Source organism: Pleurodeles waltl, chromosome 7 (genome assembly GCF_031143425.1).
Source record: "Pleurodeles waltl isolate 20211129_DDA chromosome 7, aPleWal1.hap1.20221129, whole genome shotgun sequence".
Taxonomy (NCBI): Eukaryota; Metazoa; Chordata; class Amphibia; order Caudata; family Salamandridae; genus Pleurodeles; species Pleurodeles waltl.
This window is the reverse complement of record NC_090446.1, coordinates 931,841,859-931,863,901: the sequence shown is the minus strand read 5'-3', so window position 1 is coordinate 931,863,901 and position 22,043 is coordinate 931,841,859. Positions and strand designations below refer to the sequence as shown.

General features: G+C 45.9%; 1 protein-coding gene and 1 long non-coding RNA gene across 2 annotated transcripts in view; one reads left to right on the top strand and one right to left on the bottom strand.

The window, feature by feature from the left end:
• The window catches only part of SAP30L (SAP30 like), a 387,822-nt gene that overhangs the window by 93,385 nt on the left and 272,394 nt on the right, over positions 1-22,043 (bottom strand). The gene's annotated exons all lie outside the window — the stretch shown is intronic.
• The window catches only part of LOC138245745 (uncharacterized), a 116,910-nt gene continuing 112,236 nt past the window's right edge, over positions 17,370-22,043 (top strand). Inside the window, exon 1 of the long non-coding RNA XR_011194163.1 lies at positions 17,370-17,423. This is a non-coding gene — a long non-coding RNA (uncharacterized lncRNA). The remainder of the gene's footprint in view (positions 17,424-22,043) is intronic.

Here is a 22,043-nt window from a genome sequence, read left to right as displayed (position 1 = left end):
TCCAGCACTGTGGTCTCAGCACGTCCAGTCACATCGGGGGCGGCACCCATCAGGGCTACCAGTGTGCCACCTAGCGAGGCCAAGGATCAGCCCATTCCACCACCTGCCAAGGTGAAGAGGGTGCCTGTAGGAAAGTACCATCTTGTCTGGCATGTTACCCCCATATTTCACTGTATATATGTTGTTTTAGTTGTATGTGTCACTGGGACCCTGCCAGCCAGGGCCCCAGTGCTCATAAGTGTGCCCTGTATGTGTTCCCTGTGTGATGACTAACTGTCTCACTGAGGCTCTGCTAACCAGAACCTCAGTGGTTATGCTCTCTCATTTCTTTCCAAATTGTCACTAACAGGCTAGTGACCAATTTCACCAATTTACATTGGCATAATGGAACACCCTTATAATTCCCTAGTATATGGTACTGAGGTACCCAGGGTATTGGGGTTCCAGGAGATCCCTATGGGCTGCAGCATTTCTTTTGCCACCCATAGGGAGCTCTGACAATTCTTACACAGGCCTGCAACTGCAGCCTGAGTGAAATAATGTCAACGTTATTTAACAGCCATTTACCACTGCACTTAAGTAACTTATAAGTCACCTATATGTCTAACCTTTACCTGGTAAAGGTTGGGTGCTAAGTTACTTAGTGTGTGGGCACCCTGGCACTAGCCAAGGTGCCCCCACATTGTTCAGGGCAAATTCCCCGGACTTTGTGAGTGCGGGAACACCATTACACGCGTGCACTATACATAGGTCACCACCTATGTATAGCTTCACAATGGTAACTCCGAACATGGCCATGTAACATGTCTAAGATCATGGAATTGCCCCCCCAGTGCCATCCTGCCATTGGTGAGACATTCCCATGATCCCCCGGGTCTCTAGCACAGACCCGGGTACTGCCAAACTACCTTTCCCAGGGTTTCACTGCAGCTGCTGCTGCTGCCAAACCCTCAGACAGGTTTCTGCCCTCCTGGGGTCCAGCCAGGCTTGGCCCAGGAAGGCAGAACAAAGGACTTCCTCAGAGAGAGGGTGTTACACCCTCTCCCTTTGGAAAAAGGTGTCAGGGCTGGGGAGGAGTAGCCTCCCCCAGCCTCTGGAAATGCTTTGATGGGCACAGATGGTGCCCATCTCTGCATAAGCCAGTCTACACCGGTTCAGGGATCCCCCAGCCCTGCTCTGGCGTGAAACTGGACAAAGGAAAGGGGAGTGACCACTCCCCTGACCTGCACCTCCCCTGGGAGGTGCCCAGAGCTCCTCCAGTGTGCTCCAGACCTCTGCCATCTTGGAAACAGAGGTGCTGCTGGCACACTGGACTGCTCTGAGTGGCCAGGGCCAGCAGGTGACGTCAGAGACTCCTTCTGATAGGCTCTTACTGTGTTGCTAGCCTATCCTCCTTCCTAAGTAGCCAAACCTCCTTTTCTGGCTATTTAGGGTTTATGCTTTGGGGCATTCTTTAGATAACGAATGCAAGAGCTCATCAGAGTTCCTCTGCATCTCTCTCTTCACCTTCTGCCAAGGAATCGACTGCTGTCCGCGCTGGAAGCCTGCAAAACCGCAACAAAGTAGCAAAGACGACTACTGCAACCTTGTATCGCTGATCCTGCCGCCTTCTCGACTGTTTTCCTGGTGGTGCATGCTGTGGAGGTAGTCTGCCTCCTCTCTGCACTAGAAGCTCCGAAGAAATCTCCCGTGGGTCGACGGAATCTTCCCCCTGCAACCGCAGGCACCAAAAGACTGCATCACCGGTCCTCTGGGTCCCCTATCAGCATGACGAGCGTGGTCCCTGGAACTCAGCAACTCTGTCCAAGTGACTCCCACAGTCCAGTGACTCTTCAGTCCAAGTTTGGTGGAGGTAAGTCCTTGCCTCCCCACGCCAGACTGCATTGCTGGGTACCGCGTGATTTGCAGCTGCTCCGGCTCCTGTGCACTCTTCCAGGATTTCCTTTGTGCACAGCCAAGCCTGGGTCCCCGACACTCTAACCTGCAGTGCACGACTTCCTGAGTTGTCCTCCGGCGTCGTGGGACCTTCCTTTGTGACTTCGGGTGAGCTCCGGTTCACTCTTCTTCGTAGTGCCTGTTCCGGCACTTCTGCGGGTGCTGCTTGCTTCTGAGGGGGCTCCTTGTCTTGTTGGGCGCCCTCTCTGTCTCCTCACGCAATTGGCGACATCCTGGTCCCTCCTGGGCCACAGCAGCATCCAAAAACCCTAACCGCGACCCTTGCAGCTAGCAAGGCTTGTTTGTGGTCTTTCTGCACTGAAACACCTCTGCAAGGTTCTTCACGACGTGGGACATCCATCCTCCAAAGGGGAAGTTCCTAGTCCTCTTCGTTCTTGCAGAATCCACAGCTTCTACCATCCGGTGGCAGCTTCTTTGCACCCTCAGCTGGCATTTCTTGGGCATCTGCCCACTCACGACTTGAGTGTGACTCTTGGACTTGGTCTCCTTGTTCCACAGGTTCTCTCATCTGGAAATCCATTGTTGTTGCATTGCTGGTGTTGGTCTTCCTTGCAGAATTCCCCTATCACGACTTTTGTGCTCTCCGGGGAACGTAGGTGCACTTTGCACCCACTTTTCAGGGTCTTGGGGTGGGCTATTTTTCTAACCCCCACTGTTTTCTTACAGTCCCAGCAACCCTCTACAAGGTCACATAGGTTTGGGGTCCATTCGTGATTCGCATTCCACTTTTGAAGTATATGGTTTGTGTTGCCCCTATACCTATGTGCTCTCATTGCAATCTATTGTGACTGTACATTGCTTGCATTGCTCTCTATTGCTATTACGGCATATTTTTGGTATTGTGTACATATATCTTGTGTATATTTGCTATCCTCATACTGAGGGTACTCACTGAGATACTTTTGGCATATTGTCATAAAAATAAAGTACCTTTATTTTTAGTATATCTGTGTATTGTGTTTTCTTATGATATTGTGCATATGACACCAGTGGTATAGTGGGAGCTTTACATGTCTCCTAGTTCAGCCTAAGCTGCTCTGCTAAGCTACCTTTTCTATCAGCCTAAGCTGCTAGACACCTCTTGTACACTAATAAGGGATAACTGGACCTGGTGCAGAGTGTAAGTATCCCTTGGTACCACTACAAACCAGGCCAGCCTCCTACAGTGCCCACATGCCGTAGGGAAAAGCCGCACCAACCACCCAGCAAGGGCTCCTCCAAGCCAAAAGGGGACAGTGCCAAGGGACCAGCAGCGACATCCAAGGGGGGGAAGGGACACAAGGCGAAGGGGAAGTCAGTACAGGGCACAGAGCCTCTGGCTGAGGGACCAGAGTCACCCCTTCTGGCAACCAGAACAGCAACCTGTACGGCAGTGGACACCACCACCTGCACCGCCATCTGCATGTCTGCTGCCTCAACAACAGTCCCCAGCATCATCCCCAGTGGGCAGCCATCCGAGGCTGCAGGAGACGTCCTGCTGTCTCCCTCCACAGGTGCTGACACATTCACCACCGGGAGCATCTCAGCCACAGACACCGCCGCAACCACCGCCACAAGCCCCGCGATGTGCTCAGACAGTGCCACCAAAACTGACATGGCTAACATCCTCAGTGGGCAGCCATCCAAGGCTGCAGGAGATGTCCTGGACCCTGCACAGCGAACATGAGGCACCACACCCAGCACTGTTTGTACCTGCAGGTGGCAGGCAAAGTCGCAGCAGGGTGGAGTGTGTCTCTGCCTCCATGGAGTATCATGCTACCTGTTCCCAGGCAATCTCGTGGCACACACACACAGGTGAGGGAATGGGACATGCCACACTGCATGTGAAGCACTCTGGGCACAAAGCTCCCTCCAGAACCAGTGGAGAAAAGCATCCACTCACAAAGTCCTTGGCAGGATGAAGCACTACGTGCACAAAGCTCCCTCCAGAACCAGTGGAGAAAAGCATCCACAACCCCAATCCTTGGCAGGATGAAGCACTCTGGGCATAATGCCCCCTCCAGAACCAGTGGAGAAAAGCATCCACTCACACAGTCCTTGGCAGGATGAAGCACTATGGGCACAAAGCCCCCTCCAGAACCAGTGGAGAAAAGCATCCACAACCCCAATTCCTTGGCACAATGAAGCACTCTGGGCACAATGCCCCCTCCAGAACCAGTGGAGAAATGCATCCACTCACAAAGTCCTTGGCAGGATCAAGCACTCTGGGCACAATGCCCCCTCTAGAACCAGTGGAAATAAACATCCACTTGAGAGACTTTGGCTTTGCACTCCCCAGGATAAAGCAGTGGGCAACCCACCCACTTGAGAGACTTGAGAGACTGTGGCTTTGCACTCCCCAGGATAAAGCAGTGGGCAAACCACCCACTTGTGATTCTTGAGAGACTGTGGCTTTGCACTCCCCAGGATAAAGCAGTGGGCAAACCACCCACTTGAGAGACTTGAGAGACAGTGGCGTTGTACTCCCCAGGATGAAGCAGTGGGCAAACCACCCACTTGTGAGACTTGAGAGACTGTGGCTTTGCACTCCCCAGGACCAAACTGTGGGCATGGAGCCCCCTCGTGGAGCAGTGGCGTTGTCCGTTCATCCGGCTGAGGTGCCCCACCTCCCCCTGAGGTGCCTGTTTATTTTCAATCTGATGCCCCAGCAGTGTTCTCTCCGTTTCGAGTCAGGTATCATGTGTGGGCTTCGCCCGTGCATTTTGGGACCACTGGTCCACGGACAATGATTGCAATACTATCCGGACTTGTGTAGTTGCTGTACATATTTGTATATACTGATGATTTGAATCTTGGACTATCTGATTTTTCGATGATTACACTTGTTACAATCATTTCATTTTGTCCTTGCGTTCTTCCAGATTGTGACGGGGTGTAAATGTCAAGTTGTTGCATGTGTTTGTGTGTATGTTGTTGTGGGTGAGGGTGGGGGTGTTGAGTGTTGCATGTGTGTGTGTCACTCTCTTTCCTCCCTCCCTCCCCTGTGTGCTAGGTGCAGTACTCACTGTGGTCGTCGCCGGCGTCTTTGCTGCTCCTGGTAGAAGAGGAGGTAACCCAACATGGGCAGGACCTGTAACTCGGGCTCCATAGCGTCCTGGTTCCACGTTGGGTGTCGAGAGGTGAGTGGTTTCCGTTCAAAGTCCTGTTTCCGCCGTGCTTTTGATGGCGTTGGTACCGCCCCGGAAAAGCTGGCGGATTGGTGCCTTGTAATACAGTGGGCGGTACATTGTGTTCTGCCTGTCTGTAGGCGGTTTCCGCCGGGGTGTTTGTTTCTACCGCTATGACGGTCGGAGTGTTAAAGTGGCTGTCTATGTTGGCGGTTTCCACCATGGTCGTGATTCCATTTTTTTTAACCGCTGGCCTGTTGGCGGTATTACCGCCACTTTAACACCGACCACCAGGGTTGTAATGAGGGCCCATGTATATTAGCGGATAACCTAGGAGAATAGCTCCTGGAAGACATATTAGGTGTATTAGTGGATAACCTAGGAGAGTAGCTCCTGGAAGACACCTTGTGTATTAGCAGATAAGCTAGGAGAATAGCTCCTGGAAGACACACTAGGTGTATTAGCGGATAACCTAGGAGAATAGCACCTTGAAGACACATTAGATGTGTTAGTGGATAACCTAGGAAATATTTCCTGGAAGGGACGGTTAGTGTCCATTAGGTGTTCCGGTTAGGTTCAGAGGGTGAGAGTACAGAGTGGAGTGAACCAGGTAATGTGTAAAGTCTGACAGGAGGCAAAGGGACGACCAAGTGGTCGGTGTCCATTGACTTTACCCGGAGCGTAGTCACACCTTTTGTTGAAAACGTGAAGAGTGTAATAATAATGACTAAAATATGTGATGTTAACAATGTGTAATAAGGATGATAAAAAGAATGCGATTTTTCATAATCATATTGGGCAAATTGTAGAGAAAAGGCAAGGATTCTCGCCTGAGGTTATAAAATATGAAATAAGTGAAGAAGAGAGAGTGCAAGATATTTGTCATATTTTTGACACTCTGATAGAAAAACCTGAAGTGTCCTGGGAGGGGGGAAACATCAGTGCAAATAAAAATGGAGAATTAAAATTAGGTGGCATCAAGATTAGGGAAGATAAATAAAAAACCCTCATGAGTGAGATCGTTAATTCCCTGTGGCATGAAGCAGATACCCTCGATCTAGTTTTAACATTTCAATGGGCCCATGGCCAACCCCCATGTCCGTGTGACACTACTCAGTTTCACATAATAACGCGGGAGATTATTGTGTTAGAAGCCCTTCTTGATGCATTTTGCACAGATTTATAGGAGTCTTGGATTTTAAATGAAGAAACGGATGTTATGTCCCCAAGTGCCACTGTTGATAATTCGCATTCACAATAGGGTGTAACCTGTTAGGTAACAATCTATTTCGTCCCCTATAAATGCACCCACACTTGACATTGAAATAGAAGAAGGGGTATAGGTTAGCGAAATTGACAAAAGAACACATACAGAGGAGAGAAAGGACCGAAAGAGAGGGTGGTAATAAAGAGTATATAGAGATATAGGAAGAGTATGTCCTGGGGTAAATCATGGATGCTCCCCTGTTACATATGATAAAAACATTTTCGGCTGACAAGAAGAAAATACAGAAATATTGTAAGCAATGGTATAGAGATACCAAAGACCATGCTCAGCCATGGCCTAAGGAAGGGACATTTGATGAGCACATAGTTGAACATACATTGACTTACGTCAAATCTAAATATCAGAAGAAAAAGAGAAAGAAGAGGGAAGCTATTTTGTCATTATGGCAGGTTTTCTGCGACACAAAGACAAACCTACATTAGACAATGTTAGAAAGGATAGGGACACAAGCACAAGAAATATTCGCAGAAGGGGCTCCAGAGGGACCCCCACCGTATGGTCTGTACCCTATTCGGCCAGCGGCCGGATATCAAGATCCAGTATGGGTCAAATCTGGGGAAAGTTAGACAGAGGTGAAGGAGACGGAGAGAACGCCTAGCCTATTCCCGACAGCTCCTCAGGCAGAGCATGAACAGAGAAGAAAGGGAGGAGCGATACGTAGGGTGCCACGCACTTGAGATCGAGCAGACAGATTTGAGAATACTGACCCTCTTCAATGGCAATGGACTACGGGGCAGGTTATACTCAAATTAGGAGATACATCTGCAAATACACTGAGAGAAGCAGCAGGAGAGTGGATGTTGGAAGAAAGAAAGAAGGAAGAAGATGTAGAAAGGTCACAATATGATAGATATTTAGAGGAAACACAAAGGGAAACAGGAGCTGAGGGAGCAGCTGAGGATTGGGATGACGAGTCTGATACAAATGAGGGTGCAGCAGGGAGAGACAGAGGCCAGTATAACTTTCGACCCCGTCCTATACAAAGGTTACAATTGATAGCACGAGACTCAGGAGAAATAAAGAGAAAGTCAATTTTAAAAACAACCAAAATGAGGGTGTCACCTATTGAGACGACAGAACGAGAGGAGGGCAGGTATTTTTGCCAACCCTTTCCAGACAAATTATCAGAATGGACTGAAAAAGAGGGGAGAAAATCATGGTCCCGACAGGGGTCTTTTCAATCCTATGATTTGGTTATAGCAGAAGACTGTATACGACAGGGACAGGGTGCCTTGGGTTGGGATTATCCATACATGCAAGAGTGTCTTGTAGTTTGGGAGATGTATGCTGAAGACAAACCGACCGAAGTGATATGCAGTAACAGGCCAGACCCGAGGTTAAGTCGTAGGTTAACAGGCTTCCCGCCTATCACCCAACTGCCTCTCATTTTTAAGGGAGGTCAGGCTCCAACATACGTGCCTTGGTCACAAATGGACAAAGAAAATTTAAAGAGAGCAAGCCTCCACTATCTGAAGGTGCAGGAAAATAGATAGGAAGTTTTGAAAAACATACTGCTGGAGTGAATCTTGCTCTGGGCGATGTCAAGAGTTTGTTGAGTTCTCTGGCAGGAGATGAGGTAAATACTATATTTACGAGAGCAGGACTTCCTCAAGTTACGCTGACAAATACAGTTTGATGGATCGTTCTTTAATAATGTCCGCCAGCATGCTTGGGATGCGCTGCAGCTGACATATCCAGATAGGCCAGATATTGGAGCTCTTATGGCAGAAAGTATTAAGCCATCTGAGGACATTGCAGAGTTTATTACGAGAATGAAAGAACAATGGATACAGGAGATAGGATGTAATTGGGAGAATACGGGAGGGAATGCACTTTTATTCTATAATGTGCTGAAGAGAGGCCTTCCTACAGAGATACAGGTAAATCTAGATGGAGTAGTGGGAATTGAGGCTAAACCATGGTCAGAAATACAGGCTCACATAATACATTATTTTAAACGTAAACAAGAGAAAGATAAAGAGAGAACGGAACAGGCAGAGAGAGCTACTGCTAAGTTGGTGCAACAGAAACTTAAGAAACCAAGTACAGAAGGAGCACTTGTGACAACACAATCAGCGACTGTCACAACGCCAGTGCAAGGGCAAGTAACAGGAGGACAGGTAGTGGGTGAAATAGGGAGAAGACCAGGAGGCCCAACAGGAGAACAAAGAGCATGCAGGGGAGAAGGCAAGGATAGTACCGAGGGGGTCAGCCATGTTATTATTGTGGCAGATCAGGTCATTTTGTAAGGGAATGCAGAATTAAATGGATGGATGAATGTATGGATGAATACATCGCAAAGAGAAGTAGCGAGGCCGCCGCAGATGCAATGGAGACCACAACAATATACAAGACAATAGTGGCCACAGGCCCCTCAAGCTCAGTTGATGGCACCTCAGGGGCCATTGCAGCAACAGGGGCCCAGGATGGCAGTAACATCATGGGTGGACAAGCACAAGGACAGGTAGGAGGAGTAGTGATGCAAGGAGGTAACCCCTTTTGCACACCGTCCCAAGTATCTAGTGGAGCACTGACAATAATTATGTCCAATAACAAAGCCCATTGGTAACAACTATGGGGGTCATTACAACCTCGGCGGTCTTTTGAAAAGACCGCCGAGACTGCGGGAGTCAGAATACCGCCATTGACAGCAGTATTCCTGGCTCCCTATTATGAGTTTTCCGCTGGGCCAGCGGACGGTAACAGTGTTACCGTCCGCTGGCCCAGCGGAAAAGTCACATCAACATTGCTGCCGGCTCGTAATAGAGCCGGCGGCAATGCTGATGTGCAGCGGGTGCAGTAGCACCCGTCGCGCATTTCACTGCCCGAAATTCGGGCAGTGAAATGCGCGACAGGGCTATGCCTGAGGGCCCCTGCACTGCCCATGCCAAGTGCATGGGCAGTGCAGGGGCCCCCAGTGGCACCCCAAGTCCCCTTTCCGCCAGCCTTTCAATGGCGGTGTTTACCACCACAGACAGGCTGGCGGTCGGGGACTCATAATCCCCAGGGCAGCGGTGCTTGCACCGCTGCCCTGGGGATTATGACCGCCAGGCGGAAGCCTGGCGGTATAGTGGATGGGCCGGCGGTATGGCCGTGGCTATTGCGCCACAGTCATAATAGCTGGCGGAACACCGCCAGCCTGTTGGCGGTTTTACCGCCAACTTACCGCCGGCCGCCAGGGTCGTAATGACCCCCTATGTGTCCAATACTATCAGTGACCCACAGATCAGAGGAGGAACTCACTGTGACAGTAGCCATAGAAGGTGGCCCCTATCAATTTTTAATTGACACTGGGGCCACCAAATCTTGCATAAATGAAGGAACATTACCACTCTTGTGCAACTCAATGGACGCACAAGGGTTTTCTGGGGCTGTCAAATGGGTTCCTTTTACTAATTCTGTAAATATAACTGTGGGTGACGCACAAATCGATGGTCTATTGCTATATTCCCCTGAGTCACCCGTTAACCTTCTGGGAAGAGACCTAATGAGCAAATTGAATATGACCATCTTGTTTTTGGAAGATGGATCGATGGTGTGTTATACACCTGGTGTTACGCCAGGTAGGATGTTATCTCTCATAGCATGTGAAGAATCTAGACAGCAGGTCAGAGCAGTACCAGTAAACACAGAGGGTTTTTTGACGGGCATATATGCTCTGATAGCGCATACACCAGCGTTGCAGGGGAAAACAGTGCAGTTACCAAAATAATTAGTATTTAGACCATGTGAACCTATAGACCCAATAACAGAACGAGAGATTGTGCTGGACATATCAGTTCTTGAACTAAGGCCAACATACGCAGTGCTCATTGCATTTGACAAAAGACAGGGAATGTAGGCATCAATAGTGTTCACAGATCCCAGGGTCAAATTAAGAGATATTTCAGACGAGGAATTGTTCAGAGAACAACCTTTAGTTGGAACAGTAATGTTTGAAATAGACATTTCTCTCAGAATGCAGGTGACAAAACCATTAGCCTCCGCTGCACGCTTGCAGACAAAGGATACATGGTGGATAAAAATAAGTTGCAGTACGTGCAGAAAGAGGTTCATTATTTGGAACAACTGATATCCAAAAATGGGAGGAAGGTTACACCTGACAGAATAGAAAGCATAAAGAATATGCCCAAGCCAACCACTACCAAACAGATGCAGCAGTTTTTAGGACTCTGTAATTATATGAGGCAGTGGGTGTTTGATTATGCTACGTTGACAACACTGCTTCTCACTGCATTAAAGGAGTCCCATGCGACTGCAATTTAAATACATTGGACAGATGAAGAAGAGACAGCATTCTTGGAGCTAAAGAAAGCGATTATGAATGCTCCAGTGTTAGGTTCACCCGATTACAAGAAACAATTCTACCTTTTTTGTCATTGTAATAGAATGACGATGACCGCAGTATTGATTCAGAAAACACCTATGGGACATAAGCCAATTGCCTACTACAGTGGGCTGCTATATCCTATCATGAAGGTCCCCTATCAGAGTGAGCAAGCCCTGGCTACAGCAGCATTTGCAGTTAAGAAGAGTACTACGATTGTGATGGGATCACCTTTAACACTGTATGTAGAGCATGCGGTATTTGCTATTTTGCAAAGAGGCAAAAGCACTCTCATGACTCAGAGAGTATCTGGGTATGACGTAATACTTTCATTGCCATCTTGCAGGTGGTTAAATGTCATACAGTTAATCCAGCGACATTGTTTGCACACCTGGTTACTGACGATGAATAAGTACATGACTGTGCCAATTATGTGCCAGAAGCAAAGAGTAAGGTAGGAGAAGATCCCATCCTAGGGAGCGTGCTGCTCTTTGTGGATGGATCCTCTTTCATAGATCAGAAAACAGGGATTAGACATACGGGAGCAGCAGTTGTAAGAGCCGAACAGCAGGGGTTGTCTGACACATTGCAGATGGTGAGCCAAGTGCCATTACCCTCTCATTTTTCAGTGCAAGCTGCAGAATTAGTGGCTATTATTGAAGCATTGCAACATGTTGAGGGGTTAGAAGTTACGATTTATTCTGATTCAGCATATGTTACTACTACTACTGTGCATTCGAGCATCTACAGGTGGGAGAGAAGAGGATTTTTGAAATCTGATGGGTCTCCAGTGATGCATAAAGATTTATTGGCAAAACTGATACATGCTTTAACCTTACCATCTAAGGTGGCGGTAATAAAATGTGTGGCACATACAAACAAGCAAGACCTTGTCTCCAGAGGTGATGCTCTGGCAGACTGGGCAGCCAAGGAGGCAGCTAAAACATCTCCAAATTATAGTGAAGCAGAAGAGAACACATTGGAAATGATAAGCAGACAACCGAACAATACTGAATTACTACCCTTGTATATTGAGACAGCACAATTACATGAACGTGAGTTGCAGGAACAGGCCCCACTACATGAAAGGGAACTGTGGGAACAGCAAGGATGTATACAATCACCAACAGATTTCATCTATAGAAAGGAAAGTACTGGGAAACTGGTAATGCCACAACTTTTGTTGCATACAGCGCTGGAGCAACTGCATCTCCCTGCGCATACGGCTAAAGAATATCTTCTAGCTACATTGTAGGCAGATTGGTTTATCCCACATTTATCGGAGATGATCACAATGTATATTTCTGAATGTGCAGAATGCCAACAATACAGCCCAAGACCTACATTGAATCTTATTACATCAACAATCCCCCGCCCAACAGGGCCATTTAAAAATCTACATTTAGATTTCATTGACTTGATCGATAGATGTAATAATTACAGGTACTTGATAGTCGTGGTCTGTCCTTTTTCAAGGTGGATCGAGGCAGGACCATGTGTACATAAAGATGCTAAAGCAGCAGCTAATTTTTTGATACGAGAAGTAATACCTATATGGGGAATTGCAGAAACGATCCATTCAGATAATGGCAGCCACTTTGTTAACGCCCTTTTTCAACACATTTGCACCTCTCTATGGATAAAGCATAAATTGTCATCTGTCTATCATCCCCAAAGTAATGGTATAGTGGAACACCTTAACAGCTTGTTAAAAAAACAAAATAAGTAAACTGTGTGCTACATTGCATAAAAACTGGTTCTACTGCCTTCCATTAGCTTTGTATGCGCTTAGAAATCAGCCAGGAAGTGATCACCACCTGACACCGCATCAGATAGTGACAGGACGCCCGATGCTGACTCCTTTAACGATAGCAAGGCAAAATACAGATGCTCATAAAACTGCTGAAGTTTTGGGGGAGGAAATGAATGGGTCTCAATGAATTTGTCTCAATTGCTGAAATCTGCTAAGTTCTTCTCTTAACAGGTGATGCAGCAACAGAAGTGCACCACCGCAGCCCAGCAGATCAGTCTGATTCCTGTGGGTCAAAATTTTGTAAGACGATGGAAAGACAGTAAGTTTGAGAGGCCTTATCCAGTCACCCAGAGCACCCCCACTGCAGTGAAAGTGGAGGGCAGGAAACTGTGGATACATTTGTCGGACATTCAACTGGCCCCTGCTTTGTGTCAAACATTGTCATTGGGATAGGAACTTTTGGAGGCGAGCAAACAAAAGGAGAAATAACTTCTGTTCTTTTTCAAAGAGCGAGCGGAGCACCATATTAGCTCAGACTTTTTTGGACCACTGTATTATTTGTTTGTTTATTTTTTTATATTTACTCTAGGTTTGAAGTGGTATTCTAGTTCATGTATAGTATCAAATTTAAATATTGTGCGTTTGAAAGGAGAGACATATGTATGAAAATGTATCTAATGTTATACATCATAGTTTGCTTGACAATACATGGTATCAGCATATGGTAGAAGTAGGGATGCAAAGTACTAATGAGTCTTGTTTAGTATGTTCTTTAATTCCACATGCTAGTGATTCAGATATTTTACATTCATCTAAAGAAGTGTCTTCTAATATCACACAGTGCCTTCTCCAACTTTTCCTATGTAGAATGAGGGCACGGATGCAACCTTTACAAGTGCAGCAGGGAACATTTTTAGTAATCATCACACAATATGAGAAAGGGATAGCTGATATAACGAATGTTCTGACTGACCGTAAGGAAATAGAAATAAAAATAGAAGCAATGACGAGGACAGGAGCTTTAAGATACAAGGGAGATAGGTGGAAGGCTAAAATACTAGGACAAGGGTTCCTAGGAGTATCAAATCTACACTTCTATGTAATTATTACACAGCCACACCTAAGCCCTATGACTGTCAGGAGAGACCTTATCTTAGGGTAAATGGTTCAGTATATGTCCATGATCAATGGCACCATGGAGCAGTATTTGGATGTAGAGCTCTCTCCTTATGGAGAGGGAGTGGAAATAACATTAATACACAACTGGATTGTCAGGCTATATGGGATGAGAATATACAAAGTTTAACCTGGGTAGAAACACCTTCAACTCTTTGAGTGGGTCGAACACCTAGTGTTTTCTCCTTATGTTTTGAGGGAAACGGAACAGTTTCAGTAGGGACAAATGCCAATTGCATCACCACAAGATATAATGATGATATGAAAGGGGGCAACTCCAGTTTAATGGACTATTATTGGCAATGTAGAGAATGGCTAAATACACGACTTCCTTCAGGATGGAATGGACTCTGTGCCTTAGTTACTGTGCACACCCCCTCCTTAGTGATTCCAGGAGTGGATGTTTCAAAGTTACATGAGCATCCTATGAGCCGTCCAAAAACGTTGTTACACCATCATCGAAGGAGAAAAGCGGCTGAATACTTTGGCACTGCAACATGGGCAGAGGTTCCTCAAGAATATCGATTGATCAATGATGTCCAGTTGTTTTTTGGAAGCATCCTCCCATTCATTCAGGCTAAAGCCACTGCTCGTTGGTTGCAAATAACACATTGGGAACTGATGAAAGCCATCAATGCAACGGAAGAGGATTTCAATGCAATCAAAGAAGAGCTACGGGCAGTACCAGTGATGCTGATGCAACATAGATATGTGTTAGACTTGATGATGGCAATGGAAGGTGGGGTTTGTGCCAAGATCGGTACGGCATGCTGTACATATGTGCCATCTAACGATGCAGACAATGGGACAATAACAGAGGCTATACAGACTTTGCACAATCTGCAGGAGAAAATGGTAGAGGAAGGAGGTGCCTCCATCGAGTGGTTTCCAGGGTTGTTTTCGTGGATGCCGTCCTGGTTAGCCGAATTGCTTAAAGGACTTTTTCCAATTCTTTTGATGATCCTATTGATGTATAGTCTTGTTCAGGTCATTGTAGGGTGTTGTAAAACCAGTAGTGAGAAGCTGGGAGGGATGTTTACTAATAGGGTAGTTTGTAACGTGTGAAAGGAAAAGCAGAGCGCATACACCAAGATAGATACACTGGGTAGGAAAGATGAGCAAGTAGTTGAAAATTCAACTAGAGGGGGGAATGTAATAGGCCTCAAGAAAATGACAGAAGGCCTACTCTGGTCAACATACGACATAGAAAACAAATGAGCAGAAGTGTATATGATACATGAAAAGTATAAGCCTCGGTTTGAATATAACGGTCACACAGGGATGCAGGGACAGAAAGGAGAATGAGGAGAAAGGCCAGGTGCAGGGTAAAAGCAGTCACAGTCCGACTTCGCATGCCATAGATAATTTAGAAGGATGCATACACAAAGCAGAGTCTGAGCCACTTTCTGATACCAGGGTCAGGAGAAGGGGTAAATCATGACAGGCTGAAAGGGAGACACGGCACTAGATGTTTGTGTTTCAAGGTTAGCAGTAAGTGGGGGCAGACCGTAAAACCTCAAAGGCTGGTAGACGTGTAGGGAGGACAGATTGATAAAGTTCAAAGGGTAGGATCAAAGGTTATTGTGTGTGTAGAAAGATATTTGTATTATATCTGCTATAACTGTATTTTTGTAACAAATAGTCAGATAGTGTTTAAAGAATTATGGTCTTTTGTTAATTGTAAAAGTATGAAAGAAGTGCAACTTGGGTGTCCACAAAGTGTATAAAAACCGCTGTTTGTAAGAGTTGAGTTGAATGTGGCTACAGTTACAGAACTGTGCTGTACTCCCGGCTGTATTTTATTTACTTATAAATATACTCAATTATTATTAGAATTATGTCACTTCTTTATTTCTAATAAAAACTAGACGACAACATGTAGAAATTAGTACACGTCTCATTTAAATCCACATTTTAGGATTCTCAAAAAAAATTCACCCACATAAATTAGGCCACTTGTGCCCCTATGTTGATCTTGGGTACACACATTACTCAAATGGCTTTGTGAAATCAGATTCAGTATATCTAATACTGCCCCAGTGCCCTCGTTGCGCCATGGTCAGTCTCTTTTGAATGAGGAATAATGGATGGATTTGCAATTTAAGTTGTTTATTATTCTTTTCTGTTTTCCATTCAGTAGCAATATATTGGAGATGTTGATGATTGGTTTCCCTGCCTCTGGGTACATGCTCTAGTTTTTCTCCTCCTCTCGACAAGAGCGGAGGATGTGACACGAGTGCTCCAAGCCTCTCTTGGGACACTGCGTCTTTACCTGGTTTATTTACCCATTTCGAATGGAGGGTGACTTGTCTTTCTGGAGTCTAGAAATTGGTGGCGCGTCTGGATTATACCGCTACTAAGCATACCTTCTGGTCTTCGCACATGTAGTGAAGACCAGTATCATCGCACGCCATCTATATATTTCCTCCATTGTGCATTGAATTACATTGTTGTTCACCTGGAGACACACATTCTGTCCTCGCGGTGGCTATCTCCAACTGCGATTCGCACCTTCTATATATACTTTTTGTCAGGCCATATACATGTTAGTTACGGTCCTGTGTTTTAGTTTACTTTTAGTGAATTACCCTATTTCATTGGTTAACACCCTCTTCCTGCTATCTAGGTGTAGCGTGTCGGAATCCATAGCAAGTTATCCAATTGTATGCCAACTGATTGCTGTCTCTGGTTCTTCTTACAAAGGGGGTAGGCTGCTCTCCCTGCTTCTCTATTATTGTAATTTGTTCTTTAATGTGAACTAGTAAGAGGTTTACTATGTATTGTCTTCATGTATTTTCGTTATGTTTTTTGGCCAGATGCAGTGCAAGGTCCCTTTGTAAGTAAATGTTACTATTTTTTGGCACCTTTGTATGTGCACTTGGTGTTGGTTTGTGGTATTTCCTAAGTAGGTGGGTGCACCTTACTCTCTTTTAGTATTCACCTCTTTTTGCTCTGTTATTACTTTGATTTTAAAGAATTGTGTTTTCTTCTAGGTGTCCCCTTAAAAGTTCTGTCCTGATGAGACCCCATATTGTTGGAGGGTCGAGACGTCGTTGACTAGAACTTAACGAATCCAATAAAGTTGCCTTTATTAATCATGGCAAACTTGGGTCGTTTATGGCTTCTTGTTGGAAACCTTATTTGATCTGTACGTTTTACATATATATATATGTGTGTCCTAATACATTTTGCAGGTTCCTTTTCTTTGGGGCATTGTGCAACTTTTTATGTTCAATTTGCAAGAGAAAAATGGGTTTCCGGGGTGTTATACATCTTTTTATATGTACCTTGCACTACTATATGTATTTAAACCCTTGAACAGGATTTCAGATTTTTCTTTTCAAACGAGTAGTACCTTCCTGTCTGTGCGTCTTGCTACTGTGCGAATTGATGTTGTGCTGGTCTCTATTGAGAATTCAGGAGTGTTATAGAAAGAACCACTGTTGTTTGAAATACCATGGTTGCCAGAGACACGAGACTGAGCAGGGAGCTGCAGGGGTGCTAGAGTGGAGAACAGTGCAGTAATCTTGAGGCCGGATGCTGCAAACCACGCGTGACCCTGTCCTGCACTGTACACGGGTCAAAGAACTGTCTTGACCAGTACAGATGGAACCGTACTTTAACATCATCACGATGCAGCGAAGGGAGTTCCAGGTTCTGTTTCTTTAAAACGTATGCTCAAACAAGGGCCTTCCAGTGGAGTTGCTTAACAGATTCGAATTCTGATTGGACACTGCAGCAGTGATCTCACCATGAAGGAAGCGATCGCTGTTTACGAAAGGGTGCATGGCTGTACAGAGGTTGCTTGACTCACAGGTGAGGCGTCGGTTCTCGAGCTCCGCCAAGTCTGTGGAATTAATAAGATGTAAACATAGACATTCCGCAACCCAAGTGTGGAAAAAACATCCACAGCAGCAGCGCTGAATTAAAGCAGCATCCAAGCCAGTAAGGTAACTCAGTGAGCTGAGCGACCGCTACAGAGATTTGTGTCTAATGTTCAGGTCAGGGGTTCATATCCCAGTAGTTTCAGGCAGCCTTTCATCTTTCCAAGGCTGATAAAACGAATACAATTCAGATGGGCAACAACGTGTTATTTTCAGTGTAAAGCAATGTTATTGTTACATTTTGTAAGGTCAACCCTGCCTTTCTCGAAGCAGGCCGTTTGACAAGGGGCGCGGGGCTGGGATGCTGGTCTAATGTCAGCAGGGTGTGGGGGATCTGATCTCTAGGGATTCCCCTGTTATCTCGAAACCGGCCAAGCAAAAGTAAGGGGAGAGCTGCACAGACTACTTGGAGCCTGTGACATACCAGCTGGACATCAGGATTAAGAGGTGGAGAGAAGTAAGGGGGAGGGGAGCAAAACAGGGGGAGGCAAAGGAAGGTGGGATGGGGAGTGCAAGACTCGTTGCCATCAGAAGGGTGTGAACTGAGCGATTGCTCAGCTGCAGAAGACAAATGCCCCAAAATCCAGTCTTTAATTCACCCATCAGAACTGTCACCATCTCCATCTCAGAAAATGATGACCTGTTCTACACTTTAGTCAGGTAGGATGTGAGCCAATCAAGTACTTCTGTAGCAAAAGCCTATTTCCATTAAAAACAAGCCTGCCAAATGCAATAGATCTGGCCTCGACAAGCTTCTGCGTGGTTTACTGCACGCATATGCCGCAAAAAGGAAAACAAGCATTTACAATGCATCGGGTCTCGCGTTTGCTCGTGTTAGAGCCGATCGCGTTGTAAACTCCTAACCCGACTTTTCACCTATCGGGCAAAAGTGCATTTATGCACGTAACCCGAAAAAGTGAAATCAAGTAGGTAAAGCGCTCGACTTCTGCCAAGCGAGATCGGGCTCGTAAATTAGTTTTAAAAAAAAGTCCACCAGCCCGATGGGAAACAGCAAGCCTCACATGTTTTCTGTACTTGGTCGCTGCGCTCGAGGAGGGCTAGCCACCGGAAAAGGCATGACCTATGCGTGCCTTCGCTAATGAAAGCAAGCCGATTTAATTAGGGAAGCCCACGAACCAATAAAAAGCACTGACGTGAAGTTGACAGGGCTCGGAGCCCTTTTCTAAATACTAAAGAGTCTCCCTGCTATACGCATGCGCGAGCGCATGCAAAGCAGGCTCGACCCTAAAAAGAATAGCCATACAAAGAAAAAGGTAGCTTGCGTGCTCTGTTTGTACTGTTATTTTATAGATATATCAAGGGGAAACAAGTCAATTGATCACCACAGTGCTATTTCATTCAACATTTGTACATTCTGTTGCAAAAACATGTCACCTCAATAATTTCCCACTATATCATACAAAGAGAGAGGAACAATTATTGACATTGCTTACACCATATTCATTTCATTGGTCGTGAAAAGTATGTCTTGTCACAAGCACTTAAATGCCACTGTCACACATGGACAGATCCTGCCCATGTTTCATCATCACACCCGGGATATCGATAGTGCGGCATGGCTGGTTACCACCCCGGTGTTGTGGCTGATATATAGCCAGAATTGGGCAAGCAATGGCCACAGCGGGACAAGAAGGGGCGCAGTGGTGCCCGAGCAAGCATTGAACAGGCAAGGCGGGCAATCGGGCATCGACTGATGGGCCTGTGCCTGAGGCCAGCAGTTAATGGGACGGTTTTTCGGTCTATTAAGCAGTGCAACCTGCTTTGGCCCTCTCGGGCGCCACCAAGTGCACAACATCAACAGCTGTTATAATAGTATGAATAGTATGTGTGTGTATATATATATATATATATATATATATATATATATATATATATATATATATACTGAACCTGTCTCTGTGCAAATGAAGTCATGGCAGCAGGCTAATTGTCAGAGGCAAAATGACAATGGGGCTGCTCCAGCTGTCACAGCATGCCCCCTCTGACGCTCTCCAGGTGTGACAGAGCTCCCCATGGGAAGCAGTTACCACCTGCTTTGCAGAGGGCGGGGGCAGGGGAGAGGTCCTGAGAGTTGGGTGGTTGGAGTTGGTGAGAGGCAGAGGGAACTCTGCAATTGATTTTTGTCCCCTCCCCTCCATGGAACAGGGTGGGATAAATTAGTCTCTGCTGTTCTTCTTTGCTTGCCCCATATCCGTTCCTGCAGTCAACAGGGAGATGTTGCGGGCTTTGAAACTGGGAAACCAGGTTTAAGTCCCAGCATCAGCTCAGCATCCAGTGATCCTGGGCAAATCACATAATTCATCTGAGCCTCCAAAGAAATTAATCTTCCCTTTTGTAATGTTATCTGGTGCTCTTGTAAAGCTATCCAATATGTCTGTGTCAAGTTTATGCTATATAAAACTGCATGTATGTTAGGAAAGTGACACTATGTATATTTATTTTTGTATTTACACACTAGCATCATTCTATTTGTTGGAAGTTACGCATGATGCTACCTGCAAGTAAAACAAAAATAACGATACGCCTTTCGTCAGTCTCTGAACACTACAGGACTTCTCTTAAATAGTGTAAAGTTACTGTGCATATCTAAAAAGTCATGGGTGAGTGTAAAAGGCCTATGGATGAAGAGGGCTCTCAGGGGATCTTAGGGTGAGAAATATTCCAAGAGCACCCAAGAAAATAATGTGGAATGCTTTGTTTCCAGTCTTGACAAACGTTACTGGCCCTATAAGGTTTAAAATACTTTTAGCACTGAAAATGTTTACCAACATTAGGTCCATGCTCCTAACTAAACAGTGTTTTGCAATCTGCGATTGTGGGACACTTTTTTTTTTGACTGCCTGGGCCTTATTATGGCCCCAATCCAACCCTGGCCTGAGCTATCAATATATAAAGGAAAGACACACAATCCACCACAACATTCCACGAATGTCGCCATCATGCAGGCGATACACAGAATGTTACCACGAATGTAGGTGATATGTCAAAGATGACAACCAAAGTCCTTGAGCACACGTCACACAAAGAGTCCACTCAACGTTTATCACAAGTCCAAAAATCATTTGCCACATTTCCAGTCTTTATTACTTCTCTGCCCTCTGCCAACATGAGTTTTGTCGCTCAGACGTGACGCCCCACAACTTCATCAGGGCCTATTGGCACTGATTAATAACTGTAATCTAAGTATCAAATTGTTCAAAATATCTTACAATATATGGACACAGTATGTAAGCGGCAGCCTGGTGAGTGCGCCACGTGTGAATGGCATCAAGAATGTACCGTCATTACACCAGAGGTCGCAAGAATGATGTCAAGAATGACCAGAAGATGTCAAGGATGCACCAAAACCATGCCAGGGATGAACTTACTGTCACAAAGAATGCCCGCATTAGTCATGGGTGAACTTCTATTGTACCAGGCACAACCAGAATGGTGCCAAAGAATCTCACAAAATATCATGGATTGTCCAGTTGTATGCTAGGAATGTTGCCTAGAAAACCACAATATGTCCTGAAAAGGCCTTCGTACCCCTGGGATATTTGAAATGTCACTAACAAAACTCAAACTATGTCTATGATGGGCATCTGCTTTGCCAGGGGTAACCATAATGTCGCCATCAGTGGCCACAATAGCCCACTTGATTGAACTAACATTCTGGTCAAGAAGGGTTTGAACAGTGTAAATATTTTTATCAATTTGTATGCCTTACAGGTTGTTTCTGAAACGGTTCTTAATTGTAATGACCAAGACTCGAAGTGCAGGTTAGTGAAACTGACGAATGTTTATTGAAAGAGGATGACGAGAAAATCCGCTGCGCGCCAGCTGGTCAGGGTGTAAGCTGCTCCCTAGGAGCCCTTCCCTCCTCAAATTCACTTGAACGTCACAGCTGGCCTCAAATAGCTCCTGAGGCAGCTTGTACTGAAAGCACGAGCCTGAACAATGGAAAATATCACATCGATACTAAACAAACAACATAACAACGCTGTTCAAAGTAACAGGGGTTCTTGGTCTCCGGTGAAACTCAAAGGCCGTAGCAGATTTTAGCGTGAGAATCATATTGTACATCAGTGGTACAAGCACCCGTGACTGGCAGTGGCTCATGGCTGTCATGGGGAGATGCGAGTCTTCACCTCCTGCAGCGTAGGCTTGGGTCGGGGCCAGTGGGACTGTGCTCGGTCCAGGACATTGACTGACTGACTGTGTCTATGAGCGCAACAGTCTCTACCCATTTGATGCTGACCTCGCATTTCAGGGAAGATCTCATGTGACTGGAATCTTGGTTGATGGCAAACACGAGGAAAATGTCTTCATCCTCTTCAGCTCCTTCATGAGGCCTGGCTCATGCAGACAAATGGCTACGCCTGGTGGATAAGTTTGCCTTGTCACCACGTCATGCTCGGGGTGGTTGGTTCTCACTTTTTGCAGGGTCTGCCCTCTCCTTCCACCTCTTCGTCACAAACCCTTTTGCATATTCTCACAAATGGTTTTGACGGCCACATCCAGAGTGATCCGCCAGTGATGAGGATTTAAT